General features: G+C 40.2%; 1 protein-coding gene across 1 annotated transcript in view; it reads right to left on the bottom strand.

Moving 5' to 3' along the window:
- Positions 1-1388, bottom strand: part of LOC122563206 (innate immunity activator protein-like) — a 102378-nt gene extending 100990 nt beyond the window's left edge. Inside the window, exon 1 of the mRNA XM_043716765.1 lies at positions 1269-1388. The gene's annotated coding sequence lies outside the window, so the exon portion shown is untranslated. The remainder of the gene's footprint in view (positions 1-1268) is intronic.
- Between the last annotated feature and the right edge of the window lie 4370 nt (positions 1389-5758).

Here is a 5758-nt window from a genome sequence, read left to right as displayed (position 1 = left end):
ATCCATGAACACCAACTAGCCACGAAGCGCCACGACCAGCTATCCTTAGTAGCCACACACGCAGATGACAAGCAACATGAATTCGACTGGGACAACACTACCATTATAGGGCAAGCCAAACAGAGAACAGCCAGGGAATTCCTAAAGGCATGGCACTCATCCACAGACTCTATCAACAAACACATCGACCTGGACCCAATATACCGGCCAGTACAGCAGACAGCTGGAACTGACAACCGGAAATGGCAGAGACAGGCCACTATAAATGCCGGAGAAAACACCACAGAAGCGCTTCACAGGAGGCTCCCAAGCACTGAGGATGTCACCTAGACAGGGGACGAAACGTTTGCAAGACAAATTCCCAGCTCGGCGAACAAAACCACAACAACGAGCACCCGAGCTACAAATCTTCTCCCAAACAGAAATAAACTTGTTAGAAACAGCATTGGGTTCTATGAATTAGGTGAAAAAATATAGCTGTTCAATAGATTACAAAGGAAAATGACAAACTACCAAATTTATAGTCAATTCCCTGACCCCACTTCACTACCAAGTTCCAGATTCAACAACCAACTCTCACAATGTCAGGATTAAAGAATTTCTGTATCAGTGAATAGAATAATGATGGAATACATCTCATAGACTGAGTTTTCACCTGGCGCTAGGGAAAAACTGACACTTTTCAGGTTTCCTCACTGCCTGCAAGGTTCCTATCAAGCGATCAGAGACCAGCGCCTGCAGGCAGTGCCCCACAGCTACTTGAATAACTGCTTTATGATGATCACCATCAACTGATATCACAGTTGATATATAAGTCATGCATGATGTGACATATCTTCAGGGCTTTTCTAAGGTCAGATTTGCTGGCAATTTTCTAGTCCCATTAGTGCTCTGTGAAATCAGGCTTCGCGTAACCCATCACCCATAATAAAGTCTCCAGACGAAAAAACAAAAGGCTATTGTACCAGTGAAACTTCAAACAGCCAGTCACTTAACTGACCATTATCAAGAATCTCACTTCTATTTTGAGAACCTGCAATAATGCTACTCTAACTAAACCTTTTTTTAATGCAGAAACTGTGGTTGCTTATAAACATACACGAGCTGTGGTTGTGTAACTGTAAATGCACGCAACAAGTCAGGTCTTTGCTCTTAGGCTGACTTGAGCATGGGTTCAGTTGTTTTCTTCAGATTCTCAATAAAAGACAACCTCTTTAACAGGAAAACAAATGTAACTGCACAACATCTGGGAGGCATACAGCCCTTACCTTGAACTCTTCTGAAAACTAGTGAAATTTGCGGTCAATTGATGTACATTCGTTTTCAGGAACAAAACAGTCACATTGGAACACATGTACTGCATCTCAACTTGTCTGCTTCTGAGGACATCTGTCTCTGGAATGTACTGGTTCAGGAGAGGGAGAAGGGGTCCGAAATATGTTTGACGTGCATACAAAGTACTGCCTGCGTGCTTTAGAGGAACAACAAACCTACTGCCAAACCTACGAAATAATTTCATTCCAACTCAGTAACTCGCCAGAAAAGTATTCTCTTGTATGAAACATCAGCAGCAAAATTCTCCCGCTCCCCCACAGAAAATCCGCTGATCCGCAAGGACCAAGAATTTAAGGGCTGAATGAAATCCTTCAAGCAGCACTTGAGTCCCCTGGGGAGCATGTTCTTCTCATTTAAAGTACATTGTACAATAAAAGTAAAACATGAATGACATCTAGAACGATATAGGAAGTTTTTTTTCTTGCGTAAGAATGTTGTGTTTATTGTGGCGCAGTGAAGATGGGTGCAGGAGGAATTATACTGAACAGAGAATCATTCCAACATTCGCAACACAAATTCCGTCCCGTTTGTATAATACTTTGAACAGACTTTGGCCTACTGTAAGTTCACTGATAAAGTAAAAGTGTCACAATTGGCCCAAATAATAGAGTTTCGGATGGAGGTCAGAGGGGAGGTGAAGACATACCAGGAGATGAGCCAACTAAGTATCTCTGTTCGTTATTCTCCGTGTCACAAACAACTCTCCTAGCAACATGCATTCGCTAATGGTTGTGTAATAGCTAAGAGTGTTTTTTTTTAAATCCTGAATACCCTGAAAAGTATAATTTGTCACAATTGTTAATTTATTTTAGTAGAGAACATCTAGGTAATAATAGCTCACTTGTGACAAATTGATAATCTAATTGTAAAATTAACTTCCCAGAATGTTTTCTTTTAACGTGGAGCACGGGAATTGAAGCTGATTCGGGAATTTGGCTGCAACTGTGTATCTTCATCAATCCTTGATTCTCCTGGTTCAGCAGAAAACATCACAATGCATTCATTGTGCCAAATACACTTGTCTGTTATAAAATCATATTTAAAAGATCTAAAGAAACGAGGCATTCAAATGGAAAGAGAATGACAAATTGATTTCAAATACATAGAGATTGTTCATAATACTCTAGATATTTATATGAGTCTTTCTTAAGAAAAGTGATCACAAATAAAGATCATTTTCTTTAAGTTGCAAAGAAATCTCTAAATGTATAGATGTTATTAAAGCTATGAATTAACTTACAGTTATTAATAGTAGGATAACTAAACAGCCATTCTTGTATCAAATGGTGAAGCAAACTTGCGGGCCTGAATTGCCCACGCCTGCTCCTTATATTTATGTTCTATTCGCTGCCCGTAAGGAAAGTAATAGAGGGGTATTAGTTTCAGGGCAGCAATGGCCTAGATTAATGGTCCCTGATTACCTCCTCCTGCATTGATACTACAATAATCTAATACCTACTGTGCCTCTGCTGTTCTATTGTTATGATGTGGAGGATTCGGTGTTGGACTGGGGTGGACAAAGTTAAAAATCACACAAACACCAGGTTTTCGCCCAACAGGTTTATTTGGAAGCACTAGCTTTCGGAGTGCTGCTCCTTCATCAGGTAGCTGTGGAGCAGGACCATAAGACACAGAATTTATGGCAAAACATGACAGTTTCATGCAACTGAAATGATATATTGAACAAACTTAGATTGCTCCATTGAGCTGGTTAGACCTGTTCCTATTTCAACTTACAATTGATTCCTAGAATTCAGATTACCACTTTAAAAGAAACCTATTGGCTGGAGTAGGCAGGTCATTTGGACTCTCCGAGGCAACATCTTTTAAAATGGTGTCAGTTGCAATAAAACATTGATGCCCCAGTAAAACCTTTAACTATTCTTTTTCTTTAGTAAGCCCAAGTATCATCTCTTCAGACCCCTCTTGCCATATAATTAGTTTAAAGTCGTCACTACAGCTCGAGTTATTTGATTTGCCAGGACACTAGTCCTAGCATGGTTCAAGAGAAATCTGCCGTCCCCTCCCCCCACTCCCCCGCCCCAGAATAGCTTCCTTCTATCCAAGCATGTCAGTGCCTCATGAACTGAAATCCATTCCTCACACACCAATCTTGATTATCTTATGCCAGATTTCCCATCACTCAGGTAGTAATCCCAAGATTGTTGTCTTGAAGGTTTTCCTTTTCCTTACTCTTCAAAATTTTCAACAGAAACTCCTTTGTAGTCTTTTCAACATCATTGGCACTAATGTGGATGACAACATCTGGATCAGTCACGTTCCACTTCAAATTCTTCTCCAGCCCTGAGGTGATGTCCTTAACATCAATCTCTAGGATAAGCTGCTGAAGTATATGCTTAATATCCGGAAGGTATAGAGGAAATAAAGGATATATATTAAATTAAAAATAGTCATGGGAACAAGACTAACAATCTTATGGGAACTGTCATCATAGTCAATTATGTTGTACCTTATTCACCAGGCTTTAACATTGTGCTGATGCCACAGTTATTTACAATATTAATGACCTGGATGGCAGATGTGAAAGTACTATTGCCAAGTTTGAGGATGACATAAAAAATAGATGAGAAAACAAGTAATGGAGATCACACAAAGCCAGGTTAAGTGAGTGGGAGAAAACTTGATAGATTGAACATAATATGGGAAAATGTGAGGCTGTGCTCTTTGGCAGGATGAACAGAAGAGTTGAATATAATTTAAATAGCGAAGGGCTGCAGAAAGCTGCAGCAGATAGGAATTTGATATGTTTTTGCCTGAATCACAAGAAGCTATCATATACGTTCAATAGTTAATAGGGAAGGCAAGTTGTATGATGGCCTTTATTTCAAATGAAACAATAAAAGGGAAGAATCGCTAAAACTATACAATGTACAGGTCAAACCACACCTGGAATATTGTGAACAGTTGTGGTCCCCTTATGGAAGGAAAAAAATACCTGGCAGCAGAGGTTTTCTAGAGAAAGTTCATCAGGTTGATCCCAGGAATGGAGGCATTTTCTTATGAGAAGAGGTGGAGCAGGTTGGACTGGTACCCAATGGAGTTTAGAATGAGAGGCAACCTTATTGAAACATATAACTGTTATGGGGCTTAACTGGATAAAAACTGGAGGTTGTTTCTCTTATGGGAAAGTGTGGGACCAGAGGATCATAATCTTGCATTAACATTTTGCCAATTTAAGACAGAAGTGAGGAGGAAAGTTTTTTTCTCTCAGAGGGTAGTGAACCTGTGGAATTCTGAGCCGCAGAGTGACGTTGAGATTGAATTTTTAAGCGCATCTAAAGTTGAGTCAGACAAATTTCAGTAAGAGAATCAAGGGTTATGAGGAAAAGGCAGGAAGATGGAGTTGAGGAATATCAGATCAGTCATGATCTCACTGAATGACAGAGTAAACTCAATGGGTCAAATGGTTAGAATTAATCACTTGTCAGGAAGCATTCCCCAGGACACTACTTCATTTTATGGCACTAGCAGCAGCCCTCAGGTAACATTTAGTTGCCTTGGGGGGGGGGCAGGGCGCTGGCAGTAATGGAAGAGGGAGTAGATGGATTAAACAATGAGTTGTGGGAAATGGAGGATGTCAGAATGGGGAGCACTTGATGGGAATATAGGATCAAGTATTGCATACTCATTGTTCCTTGTTATAACAAAGCTTATTTTTTTAAAACAAATCTAGAATTTAGCTTTCATTGCCCATCTTAGAAGCCACTGAACAATTCTGCCCCCCTCATCGACACTAAATAAATACTTCATAAATTAGCTAACTCCTGTCAAAGGTGTTATTATATATTAACATAGTTAAAGGCATTGGCACCTATGTTAAGTGATCATCCAGGATTACTAAAGCATAGCTCCTTGGGCTTTTGTGGTGAGGGGATAATGTCCCTACCTCTGTACAAGGAAGCCCTATGAAATAACCGCACAGAGGCCAATACCACATCACCAAGTCACCCTTGTGCACAGTACATTGGTTGTGGCTAGCCAGTTTAGAGTCAATCCCCTGAATTGAGGAGATTCTAAATCCCTTTTTTTTAAAATTATAAACCTCCACACTACTGCCAAACAGCAATAGTGCTTACTCTTCCCCAGCACCCATGTTGTGTATGTGTGTAGGTGTAGGACACAGTGAAGAACAATGTGTGCAAAAAACTTTATTGACATCCCATCACCAGTAAGAAAAGAAACACCCAAGTTGCCAGTGAAAAGCAGTGCCCATCTCATTGAAGGGCAATGCCTACATGAATCCCTTGTTTATATCAGTCAGCCAAGATTTTCTGATTGACCTGTGTTAAAAACCCAATCAAGGTTCTCAGTCAATGAGATCCATCTGATTCCAAGCATTACACTCTGGTTCAAGTCCCACCTGCTCCACAGGTGGATAATAAAATCTTTGAACAGGTTGGTG

The sequence above is a fragment of the Chiloscyllium plagiosum genome, chromosome 26 (genome assembly GCF_004010195.1).
Source record: "Chiloscyllium plagiosum isolate BGI_BamShark_2017 chromosome 26, ASM401019v2, whole genome shotgun sequence".
NCBI classification, from domain to species: domain Eukaryota; kingdom Metazoa; phylum Chordata; class Chondrichthyes; order Orectolobiformes; family Hemiscylliidae; genus Chiloscyllium; species Chiloscyllium plagiosum.
The sequence above is the reverse complement of the archived record's forward strand: the minus strand, read 5'-3'. Positions and strand labels throughout refer to the sequence as shown.